The sequence below is a fragment of the Rattus rattus genome, chromosome 6 (genome assembly GCF_011064425.1).
Source record: "Rattus rattus isolate New Zealand chromosome 6, Rrattus_CSIRO_v1, whole genome shotgun sequence".
Taxonomy (NCBI): domain Eukaryota; kingdom Metazoa; phylum Chordata; class Mammalia; order Rodentia; family Muridae; genus Rattus; species Rattus rattus.
Window position 1 is genome coordinate 13,277,448 of NC_046159.1, and position 25,992 is coordinate 13,303,439.

The 25,992-nt window shown below is 45.3% G+C and overlaps 1 protein-coding gene across 3 annotated transcripts in view; it reads left to right on the forward strand.

Annotated features, from left to right (window-relative positions):
- Grin2b (glutamate ionotropic receptor NMDA type subunit 2B) overlaps positions 1 to 25,992 on the forward strand; it is a 503,512-nt gene that overhangs the window by 9,881 nt on the left and 467,639 nt on the right. The window lies entirely within an intron of this gene.

Sequence of the window (25,992 nt, forward strand, 5' to 3'; positions counted from 1 at the left end):
ACCCGGGGGTTGTTTCTGACTTTCTGGGGAACAGAGAAAATGTCAGCCCTTTGCAGGTTCTGTCCCAGTCTTGATCCTGGTTTTTCCTGAGGCAGGGTTCAGAAAAGCTCTACCCTGGCCAAATTCAGATGCACAGGCTTCCCAGATCCTCCGGATCACGTGGACCTTTTGGGTATTTAAAGAAAGGAACACTTTGAGCTGATACGGCGACGTGCAATTAGCTTTGCTTCTTGTGGATTTGTCATCCCTGCCCCTTATGATGACAGGGGATTCATGTTTGATGTCACGTTGTGTCCTCGGCACTCAGGACAGGGATATCTTAGTGCATGGCCAGCAGCACTTGGGAAATGTTGGCAAGGATGGCAACAGAATGATATGACTGATGAAGAAGGCTGGCCGACACCTGTTACGTCTCTAGCACATCGAGCCTTGGGGGGGATCAGCCGAGTCTGAGAGCACAAAGTCATGCTTTGTCACAGCTTAGGCTGCGGGAGTGAAAACACACCCCACCCCAGCACCCCACTTCACTGGGCTGTAGTTCACATCATGCAATGAAAGTGACAAACTGACAACTCTAACTGCGTCTTCTAAATCCTTCCTCCAGGTCTACCGCACATGGTGTCTCCACCATGAAGCCTTGCTTGGTCTCTCTCTGCAGAGATACACTCTGTTATGTTGTTTGTTCCCAGGGTGCTTTTCTGTTTGTCCCACTCTCCTTACGAACAGTTCTTTGGGCACAGATCTCTTCAGGGGTTTCTAATACTGTCCCATGACACTGTCAGTTTTTCCAACCCTGGGCCTTGTGGGATCGCTGTCATTCAAGCTTCCAACCTCTGTTTTAAATTCCGTACCTGCTTACAAGGATTCTGCGATTTCAGGATAAAGGTTGGCACCTAGATTCACAAACGATCTTTCAGTGGCCGTAGCAAAGAATCAATGTTAGTGATGAAGCTTGTGTTGATGCACCTAGGAGACACATTAGATCACAGGACTCAGAAGGTTCTGGAATTAGGTGGCCAGAAATGGTAGGGTGTTTTAATCTACCAGGAATGATAGATTTAAAAAATGCTAAGAATTATAGCTGTCTGCCCAAATATGATAGTCACATGCAAGGTCTTTCCTTGTCTTCTCTTGAGACAGCTTCCTGTGGAGATGGGGTCTTGAGTTGACTGGAAAGAGTCATGGTGTGCCAGTGATATTATGAGATATGTTGACCCGGGTTATCTCATTTAATCCTCACTCTAAGGCCAATGTTATTATTTCTGTTTCTTAGACTGACCCGGTGAGGATTAGAGAGCTAGGGGATTCACAACGGGAAGCTGCAGCCAGATTCCCAAATTCTGTCTTCTGAGTGCGACTAACCCTTGGCACTTTAAATTACTTCTGCTGTGTAATAAAAGACACAGGAGCATGTGGATTCATTATCATAATAGACTGTGCATCTGTGCATGTGTGTGTTTGTGTGTGAGTGAGTGCATGCATGTGTGTATGTGTGTGTGAGTACATGTATGTGTTTGTGTTTGTGAGTGCACGTGTGTGTTTGTGTGAGGGTGTGTGTGTGTGTGTGAGGGTGTGTGTGTGTGTGTGTGTGTTATATGTATGTGTTCATGTATATACACGCCTGTAAAGCTCAGATTGTCTCTCACTAACCTATGCTCACTGACTCAGCTGGACTGGCTGAGCTCCTGACAAGCTCCAGGATCCTCCTGTCTCCTCCCCATCTCTCAGTGTCATTACAGGTTTTCTGTGGTTGTTAGGGACTTGAACTCAGGTCCTGGGCCTGAGAGACAAACATATTGTCGAGCCATCTCCCCAGCCTCTAATGTGACAGAGACTTCAGCTGAAGCAACTTTCCTGTAGAATTTTTCTCTTTGGGCTTTGCTCTTGACCAAAAGGCAAAGTTGTTCTAAAGTGAAAACAAGAATTCCTACTAAACAGACAACTTCTGGATCATGATTTAATTTGATAAGGATGAAAGGCAAGAGATTCACGATGCTAGTCAGCGCCTTCATATAGAGATAGGGCTTGGGAAGATTTTTCTTAGTCTTCTTCTGTTCTGTAAATTTACTACACCCTGAACTCGAAGACTAGTTTCTCTAGGATGGAGTAGTCGGTCCTCCCTGCTCCCTGCATGGACATGTTTAAAAAAATCACCCAGTTTCATGTATCTCTTTTATTCAAATGCCCATGTTAAATGTCTGCTTTGAATGGAGAATGACAGCCGGGAGAACCACTCCATGTTGGGTTCTGCCACAAGTGTAAATATTATTACTGAGACCAGGTCCCACTGGGTCCCACTAAGCTGGCCTGTGTGATTCTGGCAAGCTTTGCGACCTCACAGCACTTCATTCTGTGTCCATAAAAATGATATCTTTAGGGCACAAAATTGTATTGCAGATCAAATGAGAAAAATGTAAAAAAATCCTCTCAAAGTATAGGCTCAATATCTCCACACACGGCATCATTATTAAGAACTCTGTCCCGCTCTGGGCTTTTGATACATTCTGGGGCCTTCCATGTGTTACATCTACTCCCAGTGGACTAGAGAACAGAACACATTTAATGGGAAGACAGACAACGGTGGCCAAGTAACTGACACTCTGAACACAGAGCAACAACACCCAGGCATTGTGACCCGAGAGTCTTTATCTCTGGTCGGTGTCTCCTTCTCAGGTGTTTATCTAGAAAACTAGACGAATGCTTGTCAGACAGGAGAGCGAGACTAATCTTCCCAGCTTTATGTATGGAACTATTCTTTCCCAGGCTTATCTTTCATCTTTACATGACTCAGGAAGAGCAGGGATAGAAATGGTGACAGAAGCCAAGAAGGATAGTCTCAAAGGAAGTCTTGCCCCTAGGCTGTGTACAGTGTTCTCCCACCTCACCTGTGCCTTATGCCTAACCCGTCTTTATGATCTTCTTTCAGGACCCTCTGTTCTAGGTCTTCCTGTCCCCCCAACAAGTTAAATCACCAAGCCCTTTGTGTATCTGCATCCCATGCCTGCCAATTTCTGAAGGGTACGAACAGCGTCTAGCCTGTGTCCCCATGTGTGCCCCATCCAGTGCTGGCACTGTGCACATTGACCGATGAGGCGGCCATGTTGTGGGGGCTTTAGGAATCACCTAATGTAGCCCTTCTAACCACCACTGGAGGGATGTGAAACGAGTATCCTGGATGTATCTTACAGATGCATAGCCAGGGAAAAGAAGTTCAAAGTCTGCTTAGCATGAGTGGCCGAGCCAGGATTGGGGTCTGGGAGTCAGGCCAAAGCCACCCTCTTAAGCTCCTTTCTCTACAGCTTTGTAGTAAATGTTTATGGGTGATGTAGTCACAGACTTTGGAGGGACATAGAGTGTGCTAAGCTCTACATAATGAGGGCAGTGGACAGAGAAAGGAGATGCACTGTGGGCTTTAAGAGATGGTTACGGTCAGGATTTGGTTGGGTGTCTGTGGACTTCATGATCCCCATATGCTCCTCAGCCAAAGAACACTCCCAGGTTAGTCGTCTAGAAACGCAACTGATGCAGTTATCACAGAGACGAACAGAGGGTGAGGGCACGGTCACTTGTGCTGCCCAGGTTCTTGCTGTCCCCGTGGACTGCTGACATTCAAAGCTACCATCTCCACCCTCCTTTCTTATTGACCATTCAGAAAGCACAGAAGGAGAGAAGACCTGAGGGTGCAGGCTGCCCGACACCAGGGACGAGATCCTCACTTCTCTGGGACATGCGATTATTTGTCTACCCTTCTGACTAATCAACCATTCTTTTTACTTCTCTTTGAGCAGGCCTCATTGAAAGTGAGTTTCCCAAGAGTCTTAGTTACCCGTGTTCCTCTTCTGGTATCTACTCGAATCAGAGCCAGTTTGGGTGCTGGAGGAGTGATGTTTAATGTCTTACAGATGGTCGTTGCTATTATATCACATAGGCTTCCAGGTCTACTCTGGTGTTGACTTTTCTAAGAGTTTCATCAGATTATACCTGGAAAAATAAAATATGACAATAAGGTGACATTTCGGAAATAATTATTATAATTACAATTATTATTCTGGAGGACGCATTCTTAGTACAGAAAAATGCAGAAGATAGCCTCAAATAGGGACTCATTAATTTAGGATTTAAAGGTTAAAGTAAACTTGGGAAAATTAATTACGAACTGATCTAGTGTAGAATAAAATGAATAACTGTAAAGAAGGCTTAAAACAAAGTGCCAGGAAGGAAAGTTTTTCTAAGAATGATGTTAACGGGAGAAGACAGAGAGCACTGGTTAGGGCAGCAGCCCCCACTTCTGCCTTTTGGTAAGCCCTGCAGCTTGGGGAGGCTTCCTTGTGCATTTCTTTCTCTACACATAGCTTTTCTTCTCAAGGAATCCTGGACATTAACTACTATTCCCATTTTTCCTGATGAGGAAACTGAAGTATGAAGTCATATTTACAAAAGCTATGTAAGCAAGGAGGAGGGGTGAAGGACCGGAATCCATTCTCAGCTCTCCTGAATCTCTGTCCTAGGCTCCTTCTGCTCTGCCCAGCACCCATGCCAGTTTAGGAAAGTGGCTCACCATGCTAGACTAGCGTGCCTGATGGTGTCCATCTCAGGTGAACCAAGAATTTACTGTTAAGAGCAACATCAGAAGGCTGGTGGACATAGTCAGACATGGTAAAGGCCATGGAGCCTGCGAAGACAAGGCTAACGTTCCATGTAAAAGGTACAAGGGCTGGGCTCGTGAAGTAGCTCAGCAGACAAAGGTAGCTGCTGCCCAAACCGATGATCTGAGTTCAAACCTCAGGACTCACGTGGTGAAAGGAGAGAACTGACTCTATGTGCAGGCCTGTGCAAGCTTCCACATTAAACACAAATCAATTGAGATTCTAAAAATGCAAGTGAAAATTGAAAAGACATAAAGGGTTAGGAATCATTTTATCTCTTTATGTTTTTCCTTATCCTAACACAATTCCTACAATGCAGGATTCTTATTTTCATATTCGGGAAAGATGATCAGGATATTTTATGTCAGCAATTAAACGCAGGCAAAATAGTAAACCCTGTCTCCACAGAGCCATGGCAAGAAGCATAGTGTTGTTAATTTCTTAGAAATATCACCGAGGGCTGGCGAGATGACTCTGAGCGTAAAGGCACTCGCTGCTAAGCCCGATGTGTTGAGTTCGATCCTTGGGATGTACAGGGCAGAAGAAAAGAACGCACAGTGTACAGATTGTCTTCTGACAAATTAAATAAATGCAATGTAATGAAAATTAAAAAGCAATATAATTGAGAACTAGTTGCAGATATACAGTGATGTGTAGTGTGTGTGTGTGTATGTGTGTGTGTGGGTGCGTGTGTGTCTATAATTTGAATTTTACTGTGAGCTATGGGACAAAAAATGATTTAACATTAGAGAGAATTTTAAAACACTCATTACTGAGAAAATAATAAACAGCCTCAGGTCTTAATGATAGATGCTAAAATATCTTAAGAAAGACATGGTCATGGCTGGTCCGAAGGAAATCATCGAAGACTATTGCATAGGTCGCAGGAAATATATCCAGAGGCCAGCGAGGCTTGCCCCCTTTCTAAAAAGAGTGGTGGCTACGAACTACAGAGCCATTAGCATGGCTGGTTGAGAATCTGTGAAGCCAAGCTGTCCGTTACCAACACCTTGAAGAGTTTAGGACACAGAGGCCATCCAAATGGCTTCCTAAAAGACAGACCCTGATGGATTCTCGGCTCCGTGCAGAGGACGGGGCTGGCCGACTGCAGGAAGCTCATCTATGCAGCTAAGAGAGAATAAGTACAGTTGGGCCCGTCTTCCCCAGCTAAGTCTTACACAGGGGCAATGGCGGGGGCGTAATGCTGTGACTGATACTCGCCTAGAAATAGATTCATTCTTGGTGATGGTGGGGGCATTGGAACCCTGTCCCTCCTAATATCCTCAGCAAAGGTGGGCTTCTGCAGCACTGTGCTGTGCCTCTCTCCAGAAAAGAGGACGGTACTCTGCTTGTCAGCGGCACAGACATGGGGCCCCGGAGCACTTCAGTATTTAGCCCATATGGGCCATTTTGCCACCTTCAAAACCCACCCCACTTTGTCTTTGGCACCCCTCACCCCTACCTCCTAGTCACGTGCCTAGTTGATCAGCAGTGCCTACAGTGAATGTTCCGGATCACTTTTCCAGAGAAAGCCACTTTCCCAACAGGCTAAGTTTCTCCAGTTGAAATATTAAGAGATTTGGAATCCTGGGCTTCCTCCTTCAAACCAGCTTGTGAAGTGTGGTTCTAGACTATGAGCCCAGCGCACACCTGGTGGTTTTGCAGCTAATTGTGTGATTTTAGAAAGTGGCGATCTCTTGGGACCTCGGCTCTTTTGTCCTTCTTGGACCAAAAAGCCTTGTGGCTCTATGGGGTGCGTACGATGGTGTTTTTGTTAGGACAGGGTCGTTTGGATTGATGGTGATCTTCTAAGAGCTGACAGGCCAGGACTTGAGACTCAGGGAGAAATTTCTAGAAAAGGAGGCAGAATAGAGGGTGTCTCCACACTGTCAAAAATGGAAGAATAGAGGGTGAGCCAGCAGAGCTGTACAGGGAAGAATCCTGAGAGGGGCTAATGTGGTTCCAATAATATGGGAATATATGGAATATTGGCTTTATTTATCCTCTTCCGGATATCATTGTACATCCTAACAGACTTTGTGTTTCTTGCCTGAGGCTTTGAGATCAAATTCTTGTTACAGATGAAGATTCACTTACCTTTGGGACACTAGAGAGAGAGGTTTTAAGATTTCTGATAGTCTTTTTCTTTCCTCCTCTTCCCAAATTCCATATACCTTCTCACAGTGTCTTTTTTCCTGGGGCTGGCTGTGCCTTCCTTGGAAACTTCTGTCCCATGTTCTCAGGGTTTCCAGGCTGGCTTTTACACCAAGGCAAACCTATAATTTTAGAAGCTGGGGTCCGGAGGGTAAGACTGGTACTGTGCCACTCGTAGCATCCTTAGGAATTAGAAACAGGGATTTAACGTCAATGGGACTTAAGTTTGGGCTCTCGGATCTGTCGTTTTGCCTGTGGTAGGGCACCTGATTCTTTGGCTTCTGGCCAAAGCAGGTTAGGCGAAGGCCGGATAAGGTCAGGGAGATTAAGCACCTGGAACTTAGCTCTATTGCCTGTCTTGTTCAGCGTCCATGAGTAGTGCTGCTGGGCTCTCAGTAGGACAGGATAAAGAAGTAACAACCCTTAGGGGTGTTCTGCATTTTCTTTTCTTTCCCCATGTAAGTGCGTGTCATGCTTATGATGGAGGTGGCAAGGCCACAGAACTCCGATGTCTCAGGTGTCTGAGGGTGTGTTGGAATCAGGGGGATCTGTGCAGAGAGAATTGGAGCCTTGGTGCCTTGAGTTGTCAGAGTGGCAGAAATAAGGAAAAAAGAGGTAGGAGAGGGAACAGGGAGAGAGAGAGAGAGGAGAAGGAGGAGGAGGGCAAGGGGAGAGAGATGGATGGAAGGACAGAGGGAGAGAGAGAGAGGGAGAGAGAGAGAGAGAGAGAGAGAGAGAGAGAGAGAGAGAGAGAGAGAGAGAGAGAGAGATGGACGGAAGGACAGAGGGAGAGAATGTGTTTAAGGTATCAGGCTGTTTTGCCTTTTCAGCTTTATATTTTTTTCTATTATTTTGTGATGAGGTGGGAAAAAATCAGGGAAAGGGGGCAACATAAGAGCAAAGGAGGGAAGAAAAAGGTGGAGGGTGAGTGAACTGTCAGGAAATGTCCTCTTCCTAGACATCTGGAGGAGACCCAAGTGGATAGGCCGCCGGGCCAGCTGTGTTCTCCAGGGAGGGGCCATGCTGCCTCCCCACTGCTCAGTCCTCGATTAGAGGACAAGTCAGCAGCAGTGTTGGCACACTTCTGGGGGAGAGTCAGAATGCGACAGCTGCTTCGCCACTCTGGGAAGTTCAGTCTGGACTCCAGGGAGGTTTTGCAACCTCTTTGTGGAGGTCAGCCAGCCTGCCCGCTGCCAGCCCCTCCCGGGCTTGCTTGGGTGTCACAGACATTGGGATAGCCCAGTCCTCCTCAGAGTGGATACTTACTACATGTAAGCTCCTTTGTCTTCCTGCTGCACGTAAACGGTGGTGAACGGACATTTTAGGAAGGAATTAAAGATGTTGAGCTCACAGAGTGTCAACTATTCAAATGGCGTGTATTAAATCAAGTTTCGAGTGAATGTTTTGTTTTAGTTTATCTGTACCAGGGCACCTACTAGGAACACAAGCAATTCAGGGCTTATTTTACACAAAGTGACAGCAGTAGTTAGCTGCAATCTGAGTTTAATAACCAGAGGCCAGGGAAAATATTGCTCCCGATAGAACCTTCGACCTTTCTCTTTCCACTGGAGAACAGGTGTTTAAGGCACTGACTCCAGATGTCCCTTTCCTATCGGAATCAGGGGTAGAAGAGAGGATGGTGTGGAATCAAGAAGAATCTTGGTCTGCTGCTGTCTGCCTGCTTCCTTCACACCTTTGGGCTACAGCCCAGGCATGTGTGAGAGTGTGCACGTGTGTGTATGCATGCGTGTGTGTGTGTGTGTGTGTGTGTGTGTGTGTCTGTGTGTGTGTGTGTCTGTGTGTCTGTGTGAAGATAGATGCCATGACAAGAGGAACTAGATGCTCTTTCTTTGCAGGATATGGGAGATTTTACAGAACGCTCGCTAAAGTGGGATTCTAATCTCCACGATGTTAGCACGTGTGCTGCCCAGTTGGTTCAAACGCACAGTCAGACTTGAGAATGACTCTGTGGACCTTCTCTGCCTGCCCGCTAGCTGTCTCTTGTCTGGTGTGGACCAATCGTGCATCATTGCCGTGTATGTCCCCGTCATGTCTGTGATGGAGGAGATGGAGGACGCTCTCTGATTTCCCATAACTCACAGCCACACTTGGGCTCCATTCTACGAGACTCCTGGTTCTTGAAGATTTTGTGGATTGATTAAATAAATGCTCTTAGCACTGTAATTTTATGCACACAACTCCTCATGCTGTGGAAATAACTGTTCTTAGATTTTTCATCCTAAGTGGATGGCCCAGCGTGCCCGGAGGGAAGGAAGTTTGTCTGATCTTAATAGAATGAGTGTTTATTTAGTTATTCAGATAAAATGGTCAACAGCTTTGTTCTTTATTCTGTTTTTTTTTTTTTACCTCAAAGGAGATTTTCAGTATTTTGAGTTCACAAGTTCTTTCACAATTCTTTTTGCACAGTGGCCCCTTGCTGACACAGAAGTGTCTCCTTTTTATCGATGTGCCCTTCCTTACAGCTTTCTAGACACCATCCAGTCCCAAGTTCTCTCATCCCCTCCCCTAAGACCTCATTTCCCCCCTTGTGATAGTAGGCTTTGCTTCAAGTGGGTTACTGACATTTGACCTCACCAGGTGACATTTCTTAGGTACCTCCTTCTCCAGAGTGTGGGTCCTATTTGCTTCTTTCCACCCTGTCTTAGGGTTTTACTGCTGGGAACAGACACCATGACCCAGGCAACTCTTACAAAGACAACATTTAATTGGGGCTGGCTCACGGGTTCAGAGGTTCAGTCCATTATCATCAAGGCGGGAACATGGCAGCCTCCAGGCAGGCATGGTGCAGGAGGAGCTGGGAGTTCTACATCTTCATCTGAAGGCTGCTGAGAAGATTGGCTCCCATGTGGTTAGGAGGAGGGTCTCACTGCCCACCCCCACAGTGACACACCTACTCCAATAAGGCCACACCTCCTAATAGTGCCACTCCCCGGACCAAGTGTATTCAAACCACCACACACCCCTTACTGTGCTTTCTTTTTCTCATACTCTAACTTAGTTTCTTTGTTATGGATTGAACTCTTTATAATCCTGTCTTCTTTTTCTTTTCTATTTTTGTCATCATGTTATGAAAGGCAGAGAAGGGAAGCTCTAAAAAGATGAGTTCACCTATCCACTTTGGAGTCCTTCTTCCCAGTAACCACTGTGTCTGGGCGACTGAGTGATGGGCCTCTGCTTTGGTGTCCTAGGGGTACCTCTTTGTCTAGTCCATGGGCCATCATCCCTCACAGCATCTGTCTGCCTTATTTGCTCTCTTACCTGTTAGTTACCACCCCAACTGTTTCCCACCAGCTGGTCATTATCAAATCCTGCCTCTCCTCCCCCAGGCTGTTTTCAACAAGGTGACTGGTCAATCTTAATTGCTGCGACCCAAAATGCATTTCTTTCCCCATCCCTGTCATTCTTTCTGGAGCCCACATTTCCCAGACAGGGCCAGTTGTCCTGTCCCGATGTCTCAGTTCCTCAAGCATGATGTTTCTGGGCTCTCACACATCCGCGTCACACTCCCCACTCAGCCCCAGAGGGCTCTAAGGAGTCTCCTCAGCGTGTTTACTTATGACCCCTACTTTTAATAAGGCACTAGAGCTTCTTGTTTGGAAAAACAAACAAACAAACAGACAAACAAACAGACAAACAAGACCCAACCAACTAAAGCCAAACCATGAGCTATATAGACGCACTTCCTGGCATTGCCACATCCTGGTATTTGGAACTTTGAACAATCTCCTACTTAACCCCTGAGAGTCTTGGTTACCTAGTTTGGGAATAATGTGGAATAACGTCAGTCACAGCCGCTTCAACGTGTTGTACTGAGAATGAAGTAAATGAATACATCCGAAGCCCTCCCAACAGTGCCTGGTACAAATGGATGCGGTTATCAATTCTCCATCAGTAGCGCTTAGTTGGGGTCCAATTGACAATATTTGGAGAGATAGTTTTGGTTGTCAGGATTGGGAGAGAGGGTGTGGACTGTCATCTAGCGGATAGAAGCTAGAGATGCTGACAAACATCCCCCCACTGCCTAGGGCAGTACCCCGCAGCAAAGAGCTAAGCAGCCCCTAATGGTTACAGTCCAGTCGAGCAAGCCAGCAATACCTCCAGCTCTCTGCAGGCGTTGTTTTCCCAAAGCATGATCTAGTTCCCATTTCCCATTGCTTGGCCCTCCATTCCTTGGACGGCTCATTTTCTCACATGGTTTCAGTTACACACTGATTTTGATGGTTCTGAAATCTGCATTTCCAGCATGTCATTATGCCTCCAGTGGTTTATAGAAAAATCTCCCCCTGACATGTTATCCTTGCATTGAAAAATAGTAAAGGAGAAAAAACACCCAGCACTCTCCTTCCTCCCCTGTCTCAGTGGCCACAAGCCCACCAGTGGTTCTGCTGTTTTCAAAGGCACATTCTCCTGGCACCCAATTGCACTGACTCCCTCTCCAACAGCCCCTACTTCCAGTCCACACCAGTTCTTCCTCAGAATGGCCTCCTCTGATTCTCATTTCCATTTCTATGGTTCTCTGCTCAGTATAGGGCCCTTACTGGCTTCCCTGCAGGCCTCTCTCCATCCTCCACACAGCTGCTAGAATTGTCTCCCTTCAACACCCCTTTCCTCTGCTGGAGACTCCGTAGTGGCTCTCCAGTACTGATTGTTAGGAAGGGGAAATTCCCTCCAGAGCTCTCACTGCCTGACCTTGCTCACATCTGGACTTCACCCCAGCAGCTACCTGCCTCTGCGCTACCCCCGCAGCCATTGTCTCCAGCATGCACCAGTCTGAACCTGTCCTTCCCGCCTTTTCACTTTGAAGTGCTATCATTTCTTCCCCAACTCTTGTTTGTCAGACCACAGCATTGTGTCTTTCAGAACAGGCTCAGTGTTCCACCCCCCTGGGAAAGTGTCCTGAATAACGAACCAGATTCTTCTTATTCTCCAGGATTACATCTGGATTTCAGTATCTCTTAGACTCCATTCATCCTGCTTTGCTCTTCCAGATGTATTGGAAGACGCTCTCAGTCTATTATTTGTTTATTTATAGCACTGGGCATTAGATCCAAAGCTTCACATATGCTAGCCAAGCATTCTGCCCTTAACCTGCGTCCCCAGCTCCCTAAGTAGTTTTTTTTTTAAAAAATCTCCAAGAGCATACATTTTATTTCCTCTCCACCTCCTTTTTATCCCCACTACTCCACCTCTGCCTCTCTTTTAAAGAAAATTCCAAATAGAGTGTTCTGAACATAGCAGGACTGCAGTGAATGACATCCATGTAGTTCTCTCCTTTCCTTCTCAAAGCTAAGGAAGGACCCATGGCGTATTTCATGAGCGTCCTTGTAGTGGTGTTGGTAGTGGGAGAAGGAAGAACAGAAGGAGGAAACTGACCTAAGGCTGTCAAATAAGGCAACTCTGCTGAAAGGGCGGCCGGCAGGAGCAGAGATGAGACAATAGTAAACAGAGCAGAGCTATGACCTGGCTGCCTGCTGAGGAAGCCCCTACTTTGGGGTAAAGGAGAGGTGGTGTGAGCTTGGGAGTCTGTACACTGCATGCTCTGACCTGTGAAGGTAATGCCCGGCCTTGCTCAGGACGTTGCCATGCACAGCCGTGTGAAGTGTGCCACTTGATTTATGAGGTGGATGTTCTGATTCTATTATGCAGCTGAGGGAGACAAGATCAGGTGACTTGCTTCTGGCTCCAGGCTTATACTGAAGTTTGGACTCAACCCTCGTACATTCATGGATTCTGCTTCCCTTACCGTACTCAGCTGCCTCGTCCCACCTTTAGGGCTTTAGGGCTCACCTGTCTAGATCAATGACGGTGTTTACAGAGAGAGTGCCATTATTAGACCATTAGTAAAGATGGCCCGGAATTAATCCTAATTAGTGCTCTCTTCTCTTTATCGCGAACACTCTATTTTAGTCCTAATCTAAGGTGCAACCGGAACTTGTTGGAATGATCTGGAAACCAGCAATGTCCAAGAGAATCTCTGCCACATTGGAAATATCCAATTATCTTTGCTGTCCAGGGTAATAGTCGTTGGCCATAGGAGAATAGCGAGACTAGTGGACTTGCATTAACTTAAACTTCCACAGTCGCATGTAGCAGGTAGCTATCACAACAGACAGCCATTCTAGACTACTGTGATTATGTGAAGAAGTTATTGGAGTCGGAAAGTAGCCTATGTGGGTTTCTATGTTTCCCTTCCTGCTTGGGGACTAGGATATATCAGAGGATAGAGCAGAGCCTTGTCGGAGTGCCATCACTTTGAGGATGGGCATCATCATGAGAAGAGGAGAGAGTCATCAGTGATGCAGAGAATGGGGTTGTCTCCCGTCTCCTCTCTTTTCCTTTCCTCCCCTCTACAGCTTTCTCTCCCTTCCCCTACCTCTCAGTTCCTTCCTCTCCTCCCTCCTCTAACCTCTCCTCTCCTTCCCTACTTTCTCCTCTCTGCTCTCTTCTGCTTTCTTCTTTCCCTCTTTCTCTTTTATTTCCTTTCTTTTCACCTTCCTCCTCCTTCCCTCCTTCCCCTCTCTACTTTGTTTCCTCTCTGCATTATGGATCAAACTTGGGCTTTCTTCATGCTCAATAAGTCATAAGCCACTAGGTTACATCCCTAGTTCCACCTCCTTTTAGATTTTACTCATTAAATGAGCAAGCCAGGGCAGAAAGAGAAATGCTACACAATTTCTCTGGTGCATGGCCTCTAGGCTTCTTGATCCTATAGAACTAGATACTAGGACAGTGGCTGCCTGGTAGGGAGATGTTGGCCAAGGACATAAAATTTCAGTCAGATGAGAGAAATAAGTTCAAGAGCTCATCATTCACCATGATTACTATAATTAATAACAACATATTGTATTGAATAACGCAGAGTGGATGTTAAGTGTTCTTACCACAAAATGATAACCCAATGAAGTAATTCATATGTCAATTAGCTTAATTTAGCCATTCCATAATGGATATATGCTGCAGAATATCATGCTTCACACAAATAAATACATACAATTCATCTGTCAATTAAAGAGTAATAAACAGTAGCAAAAGAGAATGGGGAGGGTTGACTGCTGCCTTGGGGACTGGCATTGTGAGGGGGCATCTGTCTGGGAGAGAGGGCAGCTTCAACCTCGGCCTTCCCTCCTGGGCCTCTTGTACCGGTGTGTAGGTCTCACCTCCACCTTCCACGGAGAGACCAGATGTAGAGGAAGGAGCCTGGACTGGGAAGGTATGGATATACTTCTCATAAGCCCACATAGAGGAGGTTCTATGGCGATGGTATGACAGGCAGCCTTCTTCATGGCCACAGTGGAAGATTATTATTATCACGGCCACGGTAGAAGCATGGCTGAGGTCATTGATACTCTTCTTTAAGTTTCTATGGAGAAGTACCAGAAGCATCTTGTGGTTGAATCCCTTTACTCCCCAACTCTCCTCTTTCCTGTGTTTGTATCAGCGTGTGTATACACATATGCATACATGTGGTATGTATCTTACACGCCCTTCTTCCCATGTCTTTCATGACTTCAAAAGTACTGATTACTGTATTAACGGGGGTTGGCTCCTCAGGAAAGACTCCCAGTGAGTAACCTGTTGCTGCATTAGTGAAATGATGGAGAGCAAAGGACATAGCTGATGGCTGCCATATTTGATTGCGTGCTGTGACACAGCCTACCCTTCCTCGTTTCTGGTTTCTTCTGGCTCACATATTGTGCTCAGCTGGAATTGTAAGCTAGTTCACTTTTATTCCTTCTAAAAAGGAATGCTGAACTCTCCTTTGCCTGTGGGACACCTTTACCCCAGGTATAAGGGTAGAAGGAGGGACTTCGTGTGGAAACTCAGTCTTTACTTATAACATTGGCAGGATGATTCTGGATGACGAGTCTGTGAGTTTGGAAAATTCCAGAACAAGATAACCTTGAAATAACTGTTTAAGGGACATAGAGGCATTTTTTTTCTCACTCAATCCTGAATCCTTTTGATTTTCATTGTCATGTACGAGTCTATGAACATAGAAGTTGGGCGGTTTGTGGATGAGCAGGCAATCCCTCAGGAGACATTCCAGGGTTGCTCCTGATGTCGCAGCTTGTTGCTGGCCAGACAGATGTGCTAGCGCACAGGGCATCCAGAGTCCAAATGGAATGAACAGTTGGAGGCAGCAGCCTGGAGAATTAAAGCACTCGTTTTCAATGCCGAAACGTTTTAAGACAGAACGAGGGTAGGCACATCCAGGGCAGCTGTGACAGAGAGAGTTATGGCTCTGATAAGAGATCTTTTCTCCCCCCCCCTTTTTTTTGGTTGCAAAATTTTCTCTGAGGAATATGGATTTGAGGAACATAACTCAAATTGCCATGAGTTGTCTTCTAAATCAGAGATCTAATCATATCTGTCTTCTTGGAAACGTTTAATAGCTCATCATCATGTGCGGAGTGAAGTCCTGCTTCCCTCTGAGAGGTGCCTGGGTATTGCATATGGCTCCAAGAGGCCTTTGCAGCTCCCTGCACATTGCTATGCTACCTCCTGCACTCTAGCTCCCCTGTGCACTGTACCCACGACCTTGATACGATCTCTTGGGATTCACTTATAGCCTGACTGGCCCTTTACCTACAACTCTGTGTGGTCCTAGGTACACATCACTCTTCAGTCTTGTGTCCAAGTTGTTACTGTAAGTGTCTGACCTTACCATACAATTATGGGTCCCTCCCAGGGTTGGGCATTGTCTCCACCAGCTTCACATTATATATGGAACCTCTAAAAGGCCACTGCATACTGTGAATGAATTGGGTGGGACTGTCCTTTGCAAACCGAACGCTGCTTACCTTTATCTCTTCATTGTTTCAAGTTATCATCTGTTATGTACAGGCTCAAGGGTAGAATTGAGATGCAGTCTGTCCAGCCTAACTCAGTATTGTCCAGATGCATATCCAGTGTAACTAAGTGGGAAAAGTGTGTTTGCTTCCATGGAAAATAACTCGGCCTGTTTCTCACTCCCCCTCCCCCACCATCAGAGAGGAAAGCCTGGGATTTTGATGCCTCTTGGGTTCTACTCTGGGTACCGAATGCCAAGGTGATAGGGTGAGGCTCAAGTAGGCACATGGCGAGAATCCAGTCTTTTCAGTTAGACCTTAGTTCATCTTCAAGGTACTGGTTTTGGAATAGGCTTTCCTTAATTCTATTGTTGAAAAACAATAGGAACTATGGTGTCTTTATATACCCTCTAATACTGTACAGCTGAACAGAAAATTTGTCTTTATTTTATTTACTGTTTATTATTATTATTATTATTATTATTATTATTATTATTATTATTATTATTATTATTATTATGTGTGTGGTGTGCATATGTGGGCATGGGCATGTACATACATGTGCCACGGTGTACACGTGGAGGTCAGAGGACAACTTTTGCAGATTAGTTCTCTCCCCCACCATAGGCTCTGGAAGTCGAGTTCTGATCCGTCTTGCGCAGTGAGTGTCTCTACCTGCCGAGCCATCTCTGTCACCCTCAAGCAGGATTTTTTTTACGTAAAAGTATGTGCTCATATTATCTCTAGTTTTTACAGTATTTCCTTTCTTTCAAATGCCTTAAAGATGGTCTGTTAAAGTGTACAGTCGAGCCACACAGTAAAATAGGAAGAAGTCACAGGCTTTTTGGGTGTGGGCCATTTGGATGACAAGTCATATGTGTATGTGCATGTGTATGTGCATCTGCATGTGTATGGGAATGTGTATATGGATATGCATATCGTACATATGCATATCTATATACATATATGTACACATATGTCTATATGTGCACATATAGATAAGTGTATATATTATATATGTGTGTACATATGTGTGGGTATATACATATATACATACATACATACATGCATACATGCATACAATGTTCTTGGAGCAGAAAAGGGACATGGGCATGAATTTCTTTCTCTGAATGTTGCCTACCATGAAGGAATGGGCTGGCTCAATTGTACAATTTTATTCTTGTAACAACTATGCTCTTCCTATGTCTTTTCTTCCTCTCAAGAAGAAGCTCTCTTTTGGTGTGCTGAGGCAGTGCCTCCGTGGCGGGCCTAATCTTGAGCGGGTCTCTGTTTGCAGATGGCTAGATTCATTTGCGGGCACCCAGTCCAAGTGGTCATCATGGTTTTATCTAGAGCTGAGGCAGTAGAACTTTTCCAACTCATGAATGGAACTCTCAGGCTAGGCTCACGTGCTGGTCCTGTTCCCAGCTTCCACTGCAGGTGACACACCAGGGACCAGCCATACCCACGGACCTGGCTTCAGCTCTGCCTAGTCTTGCCAACACCCTATGTGACATCATGTAACCAATTATGTTTGCTTGTCAGTGCAAGCCAAGGTGAAGACCAGGGTCAGCTGTCCTCTAGTTGGACCTGGGTCTGGTGGGCAGTTATATCTGGGAGGCAGTCAGAGTGTGTTAGTGCCCAGAGATTTCATTCACCAGGTGGTTGAGGACACAAAAGCAGGCCCATGAGCTAAACAATGGCACCCAGCTAATGGCTGCCCTACAGCCACAACTTGAGCACTCCGACTCCCATTCTAGGGCTTCAAATTACATTATAGTTCTATATAATTTTTATTATCCTATATTTTTTCAATAAAATGTTTTGGTCTATTTATCCCTCTTTCTGTGTATTTTTATTATGCAGCCAGGACAGCAGAGCCCATACCAAGTATTTCAAAAGGAGAGCTCATCATTGGGGATTTGTTAGACGGGGATCAGAAGAGCTCGAAAGCTGATGGCCAATCACATACAAAAACCCAGATTAGCAAATCGAGGAGTCAGTGTGAACTTTTGGGTCAGAGAGAATAAGGTTGAAGTCGTCCATTGGGATCCTGAGCAGGTGGTGGCTGCCTAGCAGAGATAGAATTTATGAGGAGGAAAGACACAGACACTAGGAAGAGACCGACCGAATCGGAGAGAAAGGGAGAGGTTGATTGTAGTTGGTCCCTTGTTCTGTATCTCCTCAATCCACTAGGGATCCTTCAGTTACTTAACATTACCAAGATTCCATTTGGCAATGTGTGTCTTCAGGGCCTTTGCTACCCGAGGGATATAGCAGTGAAGAGAAAGGCTAAGGGGGACAGAGCTCAGAGTAGACAGGCAAGCTGGGGACAGGTACATTTGTGAAGACAACAGCCAGAGTGCATCTCATGCCACATTTTCTTCTCTAATGCGACATGACACTCCTCATCCTTACATCCGGGCGGCCTTGAAATTGCTTTGACTAATCAAGTATGGAGAACGTGATGCTAGGTGACTTCTGAGCTCATGTCTCAGGAGGCCACGCAGTTCCCACCCAATCCTCTCCTTTCCTTCTCCGGGGTGTTCCCGTGCAGTGCTTTGAGATGCCACCTGGAGTATCATGTGTAAGTCTGCGGTTGGTTCTAGTTCGGTCCAGATGTAGTAGAAACATTCCAGTTGTGAGTGCTTGTACACACCTTCACTAACATTTGGGAGATGGAGGTAGGAGGGTCAGTATTTCAAGTAAGCCTTGTCTACCTCACAAGGGACAGCCTGGGCTACATGATAACCAGTTACAGTTCTTACCTCCATCCCTCAAAAAACTTAGTAGTAGGTAAATCCAGTACCCAGTTCTTGGAGTCACTTCATTTCCAGACCTTTGCTTCTTTGTTTAAGGCAAAGTCAGGAAACTAAATCAAGCCCCTTTGGCTCTGTGTCATTCAGATTCTAACCTGCCGAATCTGTGAGTATAAGAATCTGGCATTTCATGTCACTGATTCAAGGTTTCCTTTTTTACTGCAGCCTTGTAGAATTGTAGTCCCAATGACCAGGATGTTTGTTCAATGACTATATATAGTCTAATAGATTGTGCATGCTATAAAAGCACGAAGCAGATATCAAAAATAGTTGTGCTAAAAATAAAAGTAAAAAGATTTTCTCACCTGTTTTCACCCATGATTTGCTCCAGCCATAGCCGAAAGCACACATTATACACATTAAATTCATGGTCAGTAGAGGATACACTGAAACACTGACACTATGTTACTCAGCCAATGATTGCTCTAGCAGTTTGTCAGGAAGGAGAATGGAAGGCCACGTTGGCAAAGGGCACACTGGGGAGGTGCTTTGTGAAGGGATGCTTTGAGGGCAGGAAGGAAAACATAGATAAGGAAAAGTTCTGTGAGGTAGAGCAGGGGCCCCTAGGGAGAGAGGAGACCTCCCAGTGCTACACCAGGGATCCAGAACATGTTGCTTTTATTCAGTGGTGCTGAATTGATCATTGGAACCATGATCAGATCCCAATTTTCAGAGCTTTCGGGGGGACAGTATAAAGACAAGCATGTAGGGATGTTGTGTTACAGTTCTATTAGCACCACAAGTCTGTTATTGAAAGCTAATTCTGTGACTGAGTGCCTCACAGATCTCCATATTCTTAGCAGGGCATGACGCTAAATTCCCTCATATTTCTTATTTACTTGGAGGATGCTGTAGTCTGTCTCATACCTGACATACATTTGTGAGCATATCCTTAAAGGCTATACTCATTATCTCAGCATATATATATTTCATACATATACACCATTCATATACACCATATATACCACATAACACCATGTATATACACCATATATACACACCATATATATACATACCATATATATACATACCATATATATACATACCATATACACATACACACCATATATATACACACCATATATATACACACCATATATACACACCATATATACACACCATATATACATATATACCATATATATATATACCAACACACACACACACACACACACACACACATATATAATCTTCTTTTACCTGCTCTTTCAAAGAAAAAGAAAACCTAGCAAAGACCTTTGATGACTTTCTTTCTTACTGCCGCATTACACTCAGATCTATCACTGAATAAAGAATGCTTTGGAGGTTAGGAGGCTGGGCCAATGTGGAAAACACTGGCTTGTCCAAGCATAGGACCCCAGCACCCACACTGAAAGTCAAGCATGGCAGTGTGCCTCTTAAACCCCAGTGCAGTGGCAGGGTGCAGATCAGGGCTTGCCGGCCAGCCAGTTGTGCTGAAGGCTTATCAAGAAACTCCATCCGATGACACTCATGAAGAAATGGCTGAAGAGGACATGTTGATATCAACCTCTGGGCATGAGTATGCCCAGAATATGTGCACATAGAGTACATACACCTATACATGCATGAACATGTATATGATGCACACATACACACACATACATGCACACATACCATATACACATGTATATACACACAAGGTGTACTCTTTATAAAACTAAATGAAGTTCTCTCTCTCTCTCTCTCTCTCTCTCTCTCTCACACACACACACACACACACACACACACACACACACACACACACACACACAGAGTTTTTCTTAACTCACCTTCCCAGTAGAGTCCACTTGGCAGCTTTTTACTTCTGAATTGTGTTGTAGCACGGTTAGGCATGGAGTCTCACTGACACGTAAGACCCTGTCCCTTTTCTTGAGTGGCTCAAAGTTTAGAAAGACAAGCAGAGGGTTATAGTATCTTGGGTGCTCTGTGCTGTGATGGTGTAGTTAGTGTTCCGGGGAGCATGTGGTGTGTGCACTTAGTTTCTATGAAGTCTTCTACAGTTGTGACAAATGGGGTCAATTATAGAAGTCTACCAACCATGAATTGCATGTGCTCAGCTTTTGAATATAGTCAGCCTACCACAAACAGACTGGATTGTTTGACCCGAATGTCTTGGTAACAAGACAAACTAATTTGCCCAAGGAGATGTCTCTACCCTGTTGTACTCGTATATATTTTCATATTGGATTTCCTTATCCGGGATCGGGATTCTCATAGCCTGACTACCAGGCAGAGGCATTTGGGAGATCACTCCGGGTTTTTTTCCCCCTCTCTTGATATTTCAGTTTCAGTACTAACTATAATCAGCCAACATTCAGGTTGTAACCTATACCACATGCAAGGTCGCCAGACTTAGTGAATTAAAACACTCAGTTAAAATTTAATTTCTAATAACACTTCTTTGGTACAATTTTATTACAGAAACTGTAATGCTTGCATATGTCTCCTGAACGTCCTCATTGGCTCTTATCTCTGAAATTCAAAATCCAACTGTGGTTCTATATTTTAACTTGGCAAATTCTATTACTTTCCCGCCTTCATTCTTCTTGCGGTGTTGACGCAAGAGTGGAAAGTTTGAAATTATTGTTTCTAGAACTACTTCTGGAGTGGAGATTCTGTCTTTCAATTTCTCTTTCTTGGTCAAGCTTAGCACTATCCCCACCCCCTCCCTGCTGACCCACCGCCCCAATTCCCCCAACCCCTCCATCTCACGTGTGACCTGGCCTGTCAGTCACAGCCACTGTGCCACGTTTATTTCTGGGACTAAAAAATGCTAATCTTAAACCTCTGCGTTTTTGGTTGAACTGTCTCACCGAAGCTATATTGTACCTAAAACGTCTACCTGTCCTTAAATTTTAAAGGAAATGCTTGGTGAGGAGTGGCCTGTGGTAGGTTTGGGCAGTGAAGGTGTTTCTGGTGGTGCTGGTTCTTTGCACGCCTAGCCACATAGTCATTCACTGTTGACTGAGTCTCTGGGAAAGTAACTTCTGGATGCAATGGAAGTCAAGTACAGGTAACAGCAAACAGTGATTCCGGGGGAGCAGGGAGTGGACAGGTCCCAAGAGAGAGCACTGGGGTTGACCCTCTGCTTAAATGTTCGCAGTTAATCCTCTTATTGATTAAATGAGATGATTACTGTTATCCTCTTTGTTTTCCAAAAGGAAACACAAGCCGAAAGAGCCCAGATGCTGGGCCTTACCATGTACAGTCTACAATGGGCAAGTTAGGACTTTATCCCATGACCGACTGACCAAACACCTCCCACTTTCACCCTATCCTGTATTGCACAGGGGTGGTTGGGCTTAGACTGGCCTTAGGAAAAACTCACAGGTTGATTTATCCTAGTCCATTTCAATAATTATTTTGAACAAGCTGGGCCAATTCGCAGTCTCATTAATTAATAACCGTCTCTGGTGCGTGAGGCTTTATTTCTTCTGTACCAGAAAACCACCCCTTAGCTTCATTAGAAATCGTAAACCATCGATATATTCCGGTAAGATGGTAACGCCTATTTTTTTTTTCCTCCAGACGCTTTTCAAATTTTCCATTTGGGCTTTGAAATCAGCACCATGATCAAAGATAATTCAAGTGCCTACTCTTTACCAGTTAGAGCCCTTTGTTGCTGTCTTTTGAGTTTCTCCTCAATTAATATAATAAGAATCATATGCCTTTCATGTAGAGAGTTCATAATAAATATGGGTTTGATTGCTTCGGCTGTTGTAGGCTTTTGTGTGCTAGCAGCAGAGTCTGGAAACATCTACCGATGAGCTACCCGTGTTGATTTCCTTCAGTATCCCGCTCCAGTGCGTATCTCTAGACGCTGGATGAGACGCGGTAGTTTGTGATCTTATTCTGTAAGAGTAGAAGATGCACACAGATATAATTCTGTTAGCCTTGAATCTGTTATTGGATATCTGATGTCAAGGCTAATGTGCAGGATTAAGACCATACAATCCTTTGTGACTCCCAAGACCCCCATCTCCAAAGTCCTTGATCAGGGCCTGATGGTAGAATGTTCATGAAGCTCTAAGACGTCAGGAGATCCTGTTGGGCTTCCGGTTGGCACGGCCTGATGCTTAGAACCCTGCATCTTCCCTGGTAAGGGGGAAGAGAAGGGACGAGAAGTTTCTACCATCCGTCCCAGTAGAGTGGGATAAACTCAGGAGGTGCTACAGATGACTGTGAACACCCGGAGATTTCCTCATGGAAGTCGGGTGCTTGAGCGATCCCTTTGCTAACTCCTTTTACCAGGCTGAGCTTTGTGTGATGTCCAGGTCATGAAATGAACCAGTGTCTCCTGTCCGTCCCTTAGAAACCCTGGGTTCTTTAGTTAATGTACTCAATCCTGATTTGTACCCTGGAAGGCTCTTAGGGTTGAGGTAAGGGCTTTGCCAAGTCCCCTCACCATATAGACGTTACTGGCACATTACCAGTTGTGGAGACTAGATTCAAACTCACGCTGGGAGGGGGCTTGAGATAGAGGGAAGGCAGTATTCATCTGGGAGTGCTCTCCAAGGAGTGCGTTCACTGCAGTCTCCTTTCCTGAGCACTTACTTAGTTCTTCCAACAAAAACTGTGGTCTGTGTTGCTCTGGTTAGTGTGCAGTCCTGGGTTTCCTGAGCCTCTCCTTGTCAGTTTAAAGGGACCAAAGAAAGGATGGGTGACTTTAAGCAGAATTCCAGTACTCACCGGCAACCTTCCTTATACCCCAGATGCTCGAATACCACAGCGTTTGAGTCTAACTCTGAACACACCATCTCTGACGTGGTGCTTACTGCATAACCTCCACTCGGGGTGGGCTTTCAGAAAGGCTGTGACCAGAGGGCCAGTTCTCCTTGCTGAACCCAGGTCTCCTCCCTTCAGAAATGTGGCTTTGGAATGAACAGTCTTTGTTAAGTCACCAGTGTTGGCTCTGCTGCCACCAATGGTGTTAAAATCTTTGGCATCAGAGCAGAACCGGATGACTCTGGCAAAAATGAATCTGTCTATCCCCCAAGATCCGAATCAGTAGGGCTGCGCTTTGTCTGAACACAAAGAAAAGTAGGACTCCTTTGCTATTTACAGTGTCGTCTCAGCAAGGCACACTCCACGGTATCTTTATTCTCCCGGAGGATGAATAAAGCCTGGCTGTCCTTTCATGGGGACGCGCTTTTGAGTTCAGCATTTAAACATGGGGGGCACGGTTGGATTGATCCTTATGAAAAGAGAGTGCTTCACCTCCAAGGATCCCCCTGGCAGAGACGTTCTTTAGTTTTTTTAAAAAAAATTTCCCTCTATGAGGCAATGTGGTTATATTTGCCCCAGAACATTCTCTTTCTTCTGGTTATATCCATTCAGCAACTATTTGGCATTGGTATTGAATTTGTCTATGTGCTAGTTTTAGACACCACCTCCTTCTTCCCTAATAAATAAATCAACTTACTAAATTATTTTACTTCACGACCTGCAAGGGCCGCGTTGACCATGACCCCTGGCTCGGTTCTGATGGACGTTCATCTGCTCGAGGATCTCAAGAGTGGGAGCTGTGCTGTCAGTGTGTTGTGTGTGTGTCTGCAGATAGAATGTACCCCATCTTACAACCTTTACTAGAATTCACCTTTCTCCAGGTGGCTCTGCAAGTTTTGCCGAGCTCTTTACCCAAGAGCATTTTCTCTGTATACCTCTGACCAGGAGGCACAGGTCTCAGGGATCTTGACTTTGAGGCTAATTTAGTAATGGAGTTTCCTTCCTTCCTTCCTTCTTTCCTTCCTTCCTTCCTTCCTTCCTTCCTTCCTTCCTTCTTTCCTTCCTTCCTTCCTTCTTTCCTTCCTTCCTTCCTTCCTTCCTTCCTTCCTTCCTTCTTCTCTCCCTTCCTTCCTATCTGTTTTCCTTCCTACTTCCCTCCTTCCTTCTCTTTCTTCCTTCCTGCTTTCTTCTTTTTTCCATTAATTTATTTATTCACTTCACATCCCGATTGCAGCCCCGCTCCTACCGGTCGCCCCTCACAAGCTCCTCTCCCACTCCCTCCCCTTCTCTGAAGTGGTGGTTTTGCTGTCTCCAGGGAGACCCAGTAGCCATCAATCACTAGTGAGAATAGACAGCTAGGTCTCCTGTGATTACATTTCTATATAAGCTCAGTCGTTGTTTTTCTACAGTTAGCTGAAGTTCATGTGGCATGTATGTGTACCTACTGTGCACACGTGTGCTTGTGGTGTGCAGAAAGCCAGAGGTTAGTTAACATCTGATATTTTCCTTAGTCTCTCTCTACCTTAATTTTTGAGACAGCATCTCTCACTGAAGCTAGAACTCGACAATTGGGGTAGACAGGCTGGCCACAGAGTCCCAGGAATCCATCCATCTCCACCTCCCCAGTGCTGAGGTCATAGGTATGACCTCATTTTTATTGTGTGGATTCTGAAGTAAGGTAGCAAGCATTTTCCTGACTGAGCTGTCTCCCTAGATCATGCTTGACTTTTGAATTCATGGAGAGGCTATGCTTTCAGGGTCCAGGCTCTAAGCAATGCCACCCTGCCCAGATTTCTCCAGGGGACACTCCAGAGGAGAGTAAAAGGAGACCTTTAACTGTTGCTTCCCCTATTTGGAACAGACCATACAGCCCAGGGCGGGTAGATTTCATGGCTTTAGTATATGGAGTTGATATGGAGAACGTTTGCTTCATCCACTACCAAACAAGGTATGGCAATGATGGTGGCCATGGTGACATGTTTGATGTCACCAACGGGTTTAGTCTGTGAGTAGAAAATGCAGGTTGTCAGATGGGTGACTACTGGACCAGTGGCCACTGATCGAAAAGAAAACTGAGAAGAGGTCTTACTTGATACCTCAGGAGGGTCTGAGACTCACTATGTAGCCCAACCTGGCTCCAAACTTAACAATTTCCCTGCCTCGGCCTCTTGGCTTCTACCATGCTTCCTGTGTGGTAACTTTTGAGCTAGAAAGAAGAGCTGAGAAGTGATGATTGAAGAAGATTGGGCACCGAGTGGACACAGTTGGGGAGGTGTTGAAATTATTTTTCTCAGGTACTCCTGCACATGTAGGAGGGTATTTTTTGTTTGTTTTTTTGTTTCTGAGACATGAGCTCTCTATGTAGTTTTGGTTGTCCTGGATAGGTCAGGTTGGCCTTGAAATGGAGGGGATCTGCCTGCCTCTGCCTCCTAAGTGCTGGGATCAAAAGCACAAGCCACCACTCCTGGCCTGCAGTAACCTCCAAACCTTTTCTTGATTCTTCTTTGGACTGGCCAGTATTTGAACTCAGTGTCTACATGGAGTGGTCTTCAGCATCCTCTGTAATGTCCCACAGTGCCACTGTCCTCATTCCACAATTAGGCTTGGACATCACTTCCTTTGTACTGCTGCATTATTACACTATGGTGTCTGCTGTCCTTAGAACTGAGTGTCATGGTAGATGGTTAACACTCAAATATGATTGGATCATTCTGTTTCTGAAATCACCCGGTGGCTTCTGGTTCTCCACATCTGTGACTACAGTGGTAGTAACTGTCCTGTTCCTACTGCTACCTCAGAAGTAGAAAGGATAGCTCT